This window comes from Palaemon carinicauda, chromosome 35 (genome assembly GCF_036898095.1).
Source record: "Palaemon carinicauda isolate YSFRI2023 chromosome 35, ASM3689809v2, whole genome shotgun sequence".
Lineage (NCBI taxonomy): Eukaryota > Metazoa > Arthropoda > Malacostraca > Decapoda > Palaemonidae > Palaemon > Palaemon carinicauda.
Window position 1 is genome coordinate 78183719 of NC_090759.1, and position 12033 is coordinate 78195751.

General features: G+C 42.1%; 1 protein-coding gene across 1 annotated transcript in view; it reads left to right on the forward strand.

Annotated features, from left to right (window-relative positions):
* Positions 1 to 12033, forward strand: part of LOC137627373 (transmembrane channel-like protein 7) — a 437009-nt gene that overhangs the window by 309008 nt on the left and 115968 nt on the right. The window lies entirely within an intron of this gene.

A 12033-nucleotide genomic window follows, 5' to 3' on the forward strand; every position in this document is an offset into this window, starting at 1 on the left:
AAGATTATGGAACAGCTATCAGTAGCATGGATCAACACGTGAAGTGCCATCTGATTGCCTCAATGGGTAGGAGGTGCCAGGCAATACTTAACTATCATGGGGGTCACTCTCATTATTGACTGTATATGATGTGCAGTAGTCGAACATGGACCTAGGTCCTTTGATGCCCGTAACAACAGCCTGTGTTAATTATACGTGTAATTTCTATTTTTTTTCAATGTATCCCCCAGCACCAATTCACGATAAAGGTAGAGCTATCAGCAGTATGGATTAACACGTGACTTTCCCACATCCAGTAGACCAATGTATTACACTATTTAGAAATATACAATGAAAATATGGCCTTGCATTACTTTTTATTTTTTTGAAGAGTATACAAGCTTTTGTTATGCATTAGCCTTTAGTAAATTACCGAAGAATGTACAATGTCTTTGGAGGAATCTAAATTGTTTTAAAGCTACCTGTCCACATGTGATGGTCAGTATGTGAGAGCTCATGACAGATGACAAGCTTTCCTGTTGTCATTTAGTTTTATTTCAGTTCAGTTTTTCTCAGCTGTAGCTTTGGGTACAGTATCCTGGTGATATGCTAATTTATAGTCCATACTTCACATTGTTGGTATATATACTATTATTTTAATTTATTATGATTTGTTCGCTGAAGAATTATTGATATGTTTAGGTCTCTCTGTCTACTGTTCTTGTCTTTTATATATTATTAGTGAAAGTCTACATATTTAATTTTTTGCTCATCACAATAAGCACATATTTTATCAATTTAAGATTGTGCTTTTCATTAAATTCTTGTGTTGCTGTTCCTTGGCATGTCTAAGCATGGCAAGGAAGACATGTCAGATGTACACATTGGTTGATCTGTATGGAGAAATATTTGTACCTTCCTGGTTAGTGATGAAGGCACTTTTGAAGAGTTACTTATTTCCATAATTTATTTAAGATTTATTCCATATCTGATACCTAATTCTTTTAACATAACTTCAAAGCTCTTTTAGATGATGTTCATTGACCAATTTCAAAATTTTCTAATTGTTTCAAGCACTAGAGGTAATTTCCCCAGCTGAATACCACCAATTAAATACCACTAATTATTGATGCAATACTCTAAATGGGTTTTACCTCGGTATTATCATTTATTTATATTTGTTGAGCATTCATGCTTTTTCATTTCTCGGTCCAGGGAAATTAACAATCGTAGTTGTACAGTGATGGTCTGAGCGAGGTGAAGGTTGAAAGTGATTAATTGTTAGTGCTCCGGTAAAAATCAATAGCTTTAAGAAATATTGATGGGAATTATCACTAATGGTTAAGGGTGACCTTCATTAACATTGTGACAAGGTTATAGTTACAATATTTTATGTTTCTTGACAACCTTGTGAAGGAGCAGTTTATGAGACTGAATAGTTAACAACTAACTACAAGTAATTAGTGCAAATGTTGATAGTTTGCAAATTTATTGTTGTAAATGCTGATTATTTGAGAATTGTTTGATATTTGTTTCATATCTTTTTTCATAGGTATTTGCAGCGTTTTGTAATGAAGGAACTTTTGTCTTGTATGTCTTCTGTTTTTTGTTTAGTTTCATGCTTTTCCATGTGAATTTTATCCTTGATTACTAATGAATCAAAAAAATGGTGGTTGAATCAGTTTCTTCGACGGAAATTTCATTTCATTTATATTATATTTAGTTACAAGCTCTGAATTCAGTTTTGTTAAGTTTTATCTTGGGCGTTTTGAGCTTAAGCAGGTGTTTTCTAAGAGTACAATAGACTAGCTTAAGGTTTGAGATATGTGAACAACTGTCTTGAGTTAAGCCTTGAAATTTCATGAAAGCATTCAATGAAAGGTTATCATCATTATCATTTTTTTTGTTTTTAGAGGCTTGAGTGTGGCATGTCTCACTCAAAAAAAAAAGGATAGGCTTAATTTGTGAAGGGAGTGTTATTCAGCCCTTGAATTACTTCACAGTGTTGAGAACTCTTTGTCCTTTTCTCCTTATCAACTTTACTATGCCATCTTCCATTTAGTGTGTATGTCGTTATCTGGGAAGTGAAGATTTATGAACTCCATATATTGGAATGCTTTGTAATGTTCCAACATCATTTGAACCATTTTTTCAATTATGTTTTCATTCTGATATGTATTATGTATGTACACAGGTTATGTATTATGTATGTACACAGGTTTCTTGTGAAAAATGAATACAACTGTACAGTTTTCAAATAAATGAACAAGTTAATAACCTAGTCTTGACTTGATCAGAAGCACTATACAGGCTCATGTTAAACAGTGGTTTGTGTGCTGTGAAATTTTATATTAAAAAGAACTAAGATTACTGCATTTAATAGTTTGCAGTATGCTTTTGCTTGTAGGAACCATAAAGTTAAGAGGTGTTATCAATGAATAATAGATCAAGATTTTCTAAATTAAAAAATTGTTATATGACAGCAGAGATAGTAGTTTTTATATGGTACAGTATATGGTAAACGTTATATTAAAATTTTTGTTCAGCCTATGTATATGACTTACTGATATAGGTTTTCTTTCTGAAGTCGATAATTGCCATAATTTATTTTTAAAAAATCACAATATGTTGTCATTGACAAAATACTATTACTCTTAGTTCACCTAATTTTCAATAAGTAGCTTTTTGCCACTTGAAAGAAAATTAAAACTCAGGAATACTGTACATTTTATATTAGGAAACAACAACACTAGCTTTATTTATTTTACTAATCTTAATTTTTGTGGTGAAGTTTTTTATGCATAAAATGATAATCTATGGTATCGATCAGCAATGAAGTTTAACTCGGGGAATGTTCAGCATTCCATAATTAATACCAATTGTTTTCTATTTAATATATGGGGACAATTATTCTAAGATTTTTGCTGTATTTGATAAAATTATCCAAATTCTTTCTCTCCTCAGTTTCTTAGAGATTTTGAATAGCTGTTACAAAATTTGTTTAAAGTCTATTTATCGATCAGTTAAACCTTTTGATGCTTTACACCTTGAAGGGATTTTAACTAATTGATTCAATATCAGTGTAGATGGCAGAACCCAAATGTATTGTTTACACATGATAATTTTATTTTTCACTTGGTATTCTCTGTATTTTAGGCATTAACTCTGAACTTCCAAGGTGATTTGTGTGGCAAATTTTTCAAGAGATGAACCTCTTATTTTACATATGCCATGAAGCCCAGTAGTTTTGGATGATTTGAGCACGAAATCTCTTAATGTTCTCTCCCTTTCTGTTTATAGTTATACCATTACTCTCTTAAGAGAGTACAACAGTGCATAGCTTAAAATTGCTAATCTTTATTGTCTTCATCCAGTTTCAATACTGTACACAGTATTAAGTTTGCTAATCTTTGTCTTCATCCAGTTTCATATACTGTGTACAGTTTAAGTTTGCTTATCTTTATTGTCTTCATCCAGTTTCATATACTGTGTACAGTTTAAGTTTGCTTATCTTTATTGTCTTCATCCAGTTTCATATACTGTACACACCAGGCATAAATTCTTTACTTTTTTCTTAATAATCATGGGTATTGAGTACAAGTGTTTAGACAAATAACCTTGATGCCATCAAAATGAAGTGCCTGAGAAGGCCAAAGCATTCTTCTTTGCTGCTTGTGGAAGTATTTTATCTACGTCCATTGTCCAATTCTCAGGTCAGCTTATGTTGTGGATTACTGCTTAGTAGAATGTATTGTTTACTTTGATCTTTGTTTGTCCTTTGTATTATTTGATGAATTTTGTATACTGTCAGTGCACCTTCTTAACCCCAGGAAAAGTGGTTTAGGAGTATGACTTCGGCCTAGTTGAAACTTTCCCCTAAATTTAACGAGTTAGCTATTGTTGCGGGTGGGTGGAACGCCTGTCTTGACTAAGCTGCATTTCATTTCATACGTACTACTGTGGTGCTTCGTGATCTGATCGTTTTAATTTTTCTTTTAGATGGAATAAAATGTGCTGGCAGATTGTTGTGTTAGAAGGATATTAATTGGAGAAGCTAAGGATATGCAGTTTTTTTTTCTGATAACTGTAAATGCAAGACAGTTTTCTTTGCTACCTGCCTTTATCCCACATACTTGTTCCTGTTGGGCGGCATGTCCATTGCTGTTCTGTAACACTAATGTGGCTTTACAACAACAATAACATGAACATCACTGGTGCTCCATCAGAGGGCGTTCTGCTGCCGAGTGTTAAGAGGAGGTACGGCTTCACATTTTCCATCAGGGCTTTCCTGACCCCGAGCAATGCTGTTCTTTCCTTCAGTGTCTTCTTGATCCTAGAAAAGTACTGAAGGACATACCACATGGATGTGCCATCTTTTCGTAGACTCCTGTGGTCTCATTCCCTGTGAGAGCGTCATCTTCGGCTTGCAAGCCTTGGTAGAAATGAACTTCAAGTTCCTCCTCCTTTGCCTCATCTTTGTTAGCATTTTTGCTGCTACTTTTACAAGAAGAAGAAGAAGTAGAAGACTTCATATATAAAATAAGTCCAGAAGACCAATCGATAGGAGTCACGTATTTGGGATTCCTACCATTTCTCTGTGGTAGGGATTGTGCAGTATTAAGAGCCTCCCTTATAGAGTGAGGTCGAAGAGTTTTCCCCTAATGGGAAGAAACATCAACATTCACAACTCTAGGGAGCTGTCTGAGTTCTTGGTATGCAGGATCACACAGTCACTGGTGCTCGGTGTCGTACCAGGAAGAGTAATAAGAGCTGTCCCACAGAGGGAAGAAACATCAGCAAGTGCTGCTACAGCTACCAGTGAGCCGTTTTGCACCAGGTCTTGGACAGAAGAGTAATGACCTTCCCCCTCCCGAGAAATAGTGTGGGCTCAGGAGCAGCTTCAAACAGTTAACCCTCTCCAGGAGCTCAATTCTGCAGGTGTCTCAAATGAACCTTGCAGGAGTCTGGAGACTAGCATCAGATGGGGATCAGACTCGCAAGACTGCTCACGAGGTAAGCCTCTGCATTTACAAACTGGCTTACATTATGATATTTTGGAAGCCACAAGTCAATCTCAACGTAAGGTTTTAACTTTGATCCAAAGTCTGTGTCCAAGACCCAGATTCTAGCTACTGTATTAACAAATATAGATTCAAGTTGTTCTTCATCTATTTACACAGTGTAAAGTGGACAAGGATAAATCTCTTCTTTGTCCTGTAAAGACAATGATGCTTACTAGAGCATTGAAAGAGTAAAGATATCCAAGAACAGTATTTCTTCTTCTAACTCATGCAAGATCAGACGTGCTGATCCAACGATAGTGTGGAAAGACTATTCCTGTTCGTGCACTTAAAGTCAGGGATATCCTAACTGCTCTAATTCCAGGAAGAACATAGTGGCACAAGTCCTAAATGCGGACACCGGAACAACGAACAACTTTCACTGGTCCCCTTCGTACGGGAGTAAACTTGCAAGTCTCTGGATAACCTTATCCTTGGTCCTGTGGTAACTACTCAACAAATCCTGTTGCAAACCGAGGATATGCAGTGTTTTCCTGATAACTGTAAATGCAAAGCAGTTTTCTTTGCTACCTGCCATTATCTCGCATACTTGTTCCTAGCGGTGGCATGTCCATTGCTGTTCTGTTCTTCTCTAGTGTGGCCTTACAACGATGACAACATGAACCTAAGGAAGCTAGTTTCACTTGGACATCACTGGTGTTCTGTCGGAGGGAGTTCTGCCACCGAGTTAAGGAAAGGTACGCTGTCCTCTTTTCTGTGAGTGTCTTCCCGATCCCGACTACTGCTCTTCTTCCCTTCAGTGTCTTCTTGGTCCTAAGAAACTAGGAAAGTGCTAAAGGACATATCACGTGGATATGACGTCTCTTCGTAGACTCCTCTGGCTTCTTTCACTGGGAGGGCTTCATCTTCGGCCTGCACGCCTTGGTAGAAGGTGAACTTCAAGCTCCTCCTCCTTCTTTGCCTTATCTTCATTAGCATCTTTGCTACTACTTTTAAAGTAGAAGACTTAAGTGCAGAAAACCAATTCATAGGAGTCAATATTTTTGACTCCTGCTGTTTCTCTCTCCGTGGAAGGGATCGTTTAGTACCAAAAGCCTTCCTTCTAGAGTGAGGTCGAAGAGTTTTATCTTATGGGAAGAAACAGCGACATGCACAACTCTAGTGAGCTGTCAGGATACTTGGTATGAGTGTTCACACAGCTTTTACTGGTACTTCATATCATACCAAGAGGAGTAACTGCCGAGAGCTGTCTCATAGAGGGAAAAAACATCAGTATACACAACTCTCATTTGGAGCCGAGGCCGCGCACTGCCGGTTGGGATGAAATGCTCCTCCATTCTTTCCCTATTCCTTGACTATCTGTCTCTCCTTCTGGAAAGTGAGCAGTGCATGTCTAGAACTATCCCTAACTGGGAAGTAGCAGCAGCAAGTGCTGCTACTGGAACCTGTGAGCCGTCTTGTACTAGATCTCAGACTGAAGAGCACAGACTATTTCCACTTTGGAGGTATAGCTTGGGATAAGGAGGAGCATCAGTGTTCCCTCTTCAGGAACTTAAGCCCTTATGGGTATGTCATTTGAGTCTGCAGGTCTCTCAAGTGAACCTTGCATGAACCTGGAGACTGTATCAGATAAAGATCCAACTCTCACGACTGCTCACGAGCATAAGCCTCGGCGTTTACAAATTAGTTTGCAGGATGGCATTTTGTATGTCAACTGTCATTCTCAAGAGATCTTAACTTTGGTCCAGATTCTCGCTGTTCATAACTACAGATTAAAGTTCATCTCCATCTCTGAAAGAGTGGACACGACGACATTTATTAGAGAACTGGGGGCCTATGAGGAGCACCGGAAACTTTCCAAGCTCTGAAATGAGGAAGATATCCAAGATCTTACATTGTTTCTTCTGAATTGTTGATGATTAGACATGCTGATCCAGTGTGAGGAGAGAAAGACTATTCCTGTTCTTGATTTTGAAGTCAGGGATATCGAAACAGCTCTAACCTTCAGGAAGAATCTATTAGTGGCACAAGTTCTAAAAGCAGGACTCTCGAACAACAGACAATACTCACAGGTCTCTAGATAACCTAATCCTTGGTCCTGTGGTTATCTTCTCAAAGTTGTGTTGCAAACCTAGCTCCCTCACAGGACAATAAGCATATCATCCAAGACAGTAGTCCCAACTTAGATGTAGGAGGAGATGTAGAATATCTGGCCTTTCTCATCTTTTGGTGCAGCAGTTGTTAAGTGCTACACGAGAAGAGGGAGAGGGACAAAATGTATGCGTCTATTTCTCATAACAACCATTTATTCAGATGATATATCTTTACTTATGTAGGTTCTTCCAGGACTGCTTAGCTGTCTCATGGTAGGGACCTAACCTAACTCGTACAAGAATTTCATGCTCAGGTTGACAGGGAGTCATAATTTTTCCTCCCATTCAGGACCAAAGTGCCTTGACATTTCCCAGGTTAGTAACCCAGCTAGCTTGGTTATAAGGACTTCCTCCCTCCAAGGAATAAGTCTCCTATTAAAGGACAATGGTTTGTATTTCTGTAGGAACAAATCACAAATTGTAAATGTAATTTGTATTTGTTCCAACACGAAGTACTTACCTCGAACTACTTTCTTAGGAGTATCTGGGATCTCCTCCCAACCGACCAGAATTTTGTGTAGTTTACCCTACTCCCGTTTTCTATGCGGGCTAATCTGTGGCGGAGTGATACGCGCCATGAGGCGACCCGGGGTCAGAGAGCATGCTTGCTCAGGTCTCGAGCTCCAGTAAGTTTTCTGGTTGCGTCCTGATAACATCTCGATGCTCTCTCCTTACCCAGTGCGACCCTTTGTGTCCCCGACCCCCCTTCGTGTCTCACACGGTCCCCACGTGGTCCAATTGTGTTCATTCCATACCCTTTCCTACCCTTTCCCTCTGTGTTCGTCATGTAGGGGCAGCTTATGTTCTCCTACAGCCACGTGTCCGGAGTGCGAGTCCTGGAACGAGGTACAGTGGGTGCGCTATGGCACCAAGAAGAAGAAGGCGTCCAAGAGGTCCCCTAGGAAGCCGAACCTCTCCTCGCCGCTTGCTTCTCCCGATGCCTCGTCGGATAGAGCTTCTCAGCCGCCATCCCCTACCCAGAGTAGGGGACGAGGTAAGTCAGTTGAGGGGAAGAGGCCCATTGCTCTTCCCCAGGAGTCTGAGATTTCTGCTAGTGGGGATGTTTGTCAGTCCAGGCAAGTGGGTGGCCTGAGGGAGGGACGGGAGTGTGTTCGGAGGACGGAGTCCTGGTGCCAGCGGGGCCCGTCTCTTCCGATGATCCTATGTGGGGAAAGGCTGTTGCAGCCTCTTCCCCCGCTTCATGGGCCTGTATTTCAGGTACGTCGGCAGGCGGGGGAGACACCGAGAAGGAGGACTCACCATCATTGGATCCCCTCGCATGGGCGCCGCCGAGGACGTCCTTCAGGTCGCCCATGAGACTGGAGGAAGAGTTCGAGGCGTGGTTCCCAAGCAAGAAGTTACCTCGGTCTCCCCCAGCGTCTTCAGCAACGCTCCCTCCCTTCTTCCTGGAGCCTTCGTCACCTACGAACTGACACAAGGAACCACCAGCGACGCGGGACGACTCGGACCCTTCTGTGCGGTCCTACAAATCTTCGGGCTCCTCTTTCGAGTCATACTCTTTCTCCTCGGAGGATGGAGCGCCGAGGAACCAGTAGATGAGGCGAGAGAGGTCCCGCAGAAGGAGGTCCCGTTCCCATTCCAGATCTCGCCACGACAGGAGACACGCTAGATCCCCCAGGAGGAGGCACAGAAGAAGCCGTTCCCCTAGGGAGGAATGGGTGCGTGTCGCCATCCCACGCAGTCACCTCCTGGGAGCTTCAGCAGTTACGGGTACCTCTGGCTGGCCCCCAAGGGCTCATTCTCCCGCTCCAAAGTACATCCCCTACAGCAGGTCCGAACGTCGGAGGGAATCCTCACTTCAGGCTCCGGCAGACAGGCATAAGTCCGCGAAGGTTCCGACTCCATCCGCTTGGTGGAGAGAGTCGCCCCTTCGATCTGGCAGCCATGTCCCAGCCCCCAAGACTTCGAAGAAGGGGTCCGAACTTCGGAGGGAATCCTCACTTCAGGATCCGGCAGACAGGCATAAGTCCGTGAAGGTTCCGACTCCACCCGCCCGGCGGAGAGAATCGCCCCTTCGGTCTGGCAGCCATGTCCCAGCCTCCAAGATTTCGACAAGCCGGCCAGAACGGGAAAGACAACCAGCAGCCAGGAGTAGGGTAAACTACACAAAATTCTGGTTGGTTGGGAGGAGATCCCAGATACTCCTAAGAAAGTAGTTCGAGGTAAGTACTGTTAGGAAAAATACAAATTACTTAAAATTTGTGATTTTTCCTACCTATACAAACCCAAGCCCACTTCAACCACCCCACAAGTGCTAGGCTAATGTAAACTGAGGATTGCTCTACCTGGCTTACCCTCCACCAGCTAGCAACTACAACCATCTCATTAGTAGTTTGAATGATTTTGGATTGCCCACTGTTCAACTGACTGGTGTTCCAATAAGGTTCTGGTCTTCGCACCGTGACAGGTTAAGTCTGTGTACTTCTTACTAGTCTCAAGGCTTAGATAGTCCTGGATTGTGTTCGAACGATGCTGTTTGGATGCCGACATTGGAAACCGTTTCCTTGGTAGTAGACTTGGGTATTGAGAAGGTCGTGCCCTCATGCACGAGACTCTCCATCTGGGTCACAGCAGATGGCCTGCAGAGAGCACGAAAGGCAGGATCTTATTCATCTGAAGGGCGACTTCGATCCTTGATGGTTCCGAAATGATGATCAATGGATGTGATTCCTCCCATGATCAGACCTATTCCTCCCATGATCAGACCTAAAGTTTTTGCTTTTTTTAGGTCAATGGGCTCACAAATGAGTATCAATACTTTGATGAACATGGACTGTCTAGTGACTCTCCACTTTCGGTAATCAGGAATCAGGTGTTGGGCCGACAATGTTCCAGGACTCCTCTCGCATGAGAGGTCTCAACACATAGCTTAGGAAAATCCTTTGAAGTGTATTCACATACCAGACCAAGAATGGAACTGGCACAATATCTGTAGAGGGAAGGGACCTAAAGGCCTCACTCCTCAGAGGCCAAGGTCCTCCCATCTGATGTGTTCTCAGGGCCTGGGAAGCCCTAGGTGCTTGAGCTTCTTATGGGTAAATGTAAGAGCTTGACACTGTGCAACGCATTATATGAAAACCTGTTGCTGGTGAGGAGTGTTGCTGATGATAGCGAGTAAACGATGTGGCATCTCGATGATCCAAAATGCCTTTGATGACGTAGGATGAATGGGAAGGTTGCATGTTGTTGCCCAATCTCGGAGTATGGGAGAATCTCGGGACTTAGAATGGCCTTGGAGCATTGGAATATCTTGACACATGGAAGGACTGTGCTTAAGAAGTTTTTGATGTTTGGTGTGAAATATATAGAAGCAGCAGGTAACAGGTACTCTGTAACTTTAATGTTATAATGATTTGAAGACTAGGCGAGAGGAGTCTCTTAGCAAGGTGTACGAGTGTGTGAATACCAATCACACTTCGATGGTGTGCGTAAAGACTGTCTTTTGAGCGGTCTCGGTGGGACCAATTGGGTGAAGACAGATGACAAGAATGTCTGCTAACGTAACCCTGTTTATGATGCTCATTTATTGTATGATCCATCACGATTATTCTACTGGGCTTTCATCTTCCTAGGTCTGTTGAACTCTCAAGAATGAAATTGACGAGGGCAGTGAACTTTATCCTGATCAAGGAGTACTTGCTTTACTTTGTACAAGATTGGGCGGGCTCTGGAAGTAGGTAAAGTATGTGAACCTTGTATTGACTACTGACTTTGGGCTGGGTATGTTACTTGTATTCATTGCTCCTGATTCGTACTGTTCTTCCTTATACATATCGCTTCTGGTATGTACCATTCTTATTCTCACATTCTCGGGGAGATATCATTTGGAGATACAACTCCCACTGATCAATCGTTCTTCAACAGTGCTCTTCTTTGGAAGAGAAGTAGCAGAGTTCGCAGGTGTGGTCAAGGGTGCTACATTCAGTACCAGACAGAGTTTTGTGTGCCGACAATTTTCTGCTCTGGGATAATTCTCTGAAGATGACTGAACACAGGTATCGAAAGCCGCATGTACCAATACTTCTTCCCGTTATGATATAGTTTTTGGCATGCACCGCTTCCCTCTCTCAGCCATTCATTACGATTGACATTGCATGTTTCTTCCTGATAAAGGAAAAATCTTTGCACTTACTCTTCTCACCCAGTAAGAGGTCGAACACTGCTAATAGGTGTGTGAACACCCATATTGAGGACTTGGACACCTCCCTTCAGTTGCACATGCTAATGTTACTGTATGCTATGGGACACCTTCACTTTTGGCACTCGCTTTTAGAAGGGAGGTTCCTGGTACCACGTTATCCCTCCCACGTATGCAGGGAGAGACCATTCTTAGTCATGCGTAACAATTGGTCTCTTGCGATTTTTCAATAACGTCTCCTCATCCTTCCTCTAGAAGTCGCAGCTTGAAGAATCTAAAGATGAGGTAGATGAGAAGGAAGATCTTTAAGTTCTCCGTGATCATTCAGGCGAAGATTCGGCACTACCACGTAAAATTCTCTTTGGCGCCTTCGTGGGATTGGGAAGACACTTGGTAGGAGTAGAAACAATTTCCTCCTACGGAGCACAGTAGTGCCTTCGTAGGATTGGGAAGACAGTTGGTAGCAGTAGAAACGATTTCCTCCTACGGAGCACAGTAGTGCCTTCGTAGGATTGGGAAGACAGTTGGTAGCAGTAGAAACGATTTCCTCCTACGGAGCACAGTAGTGCCTTCGTAGGATTGGGAAGACAGTTGGTAGCAGTAGAAACGATTTCCTCCGACGGAGCACAGTAGTGTCTAAGTAATGCTGACTTCCTTAGGGTTACGTTTTCATTGTCATCAAAAGTCCACACTAGCAAGGAAATAAACAACAAACAGGAAT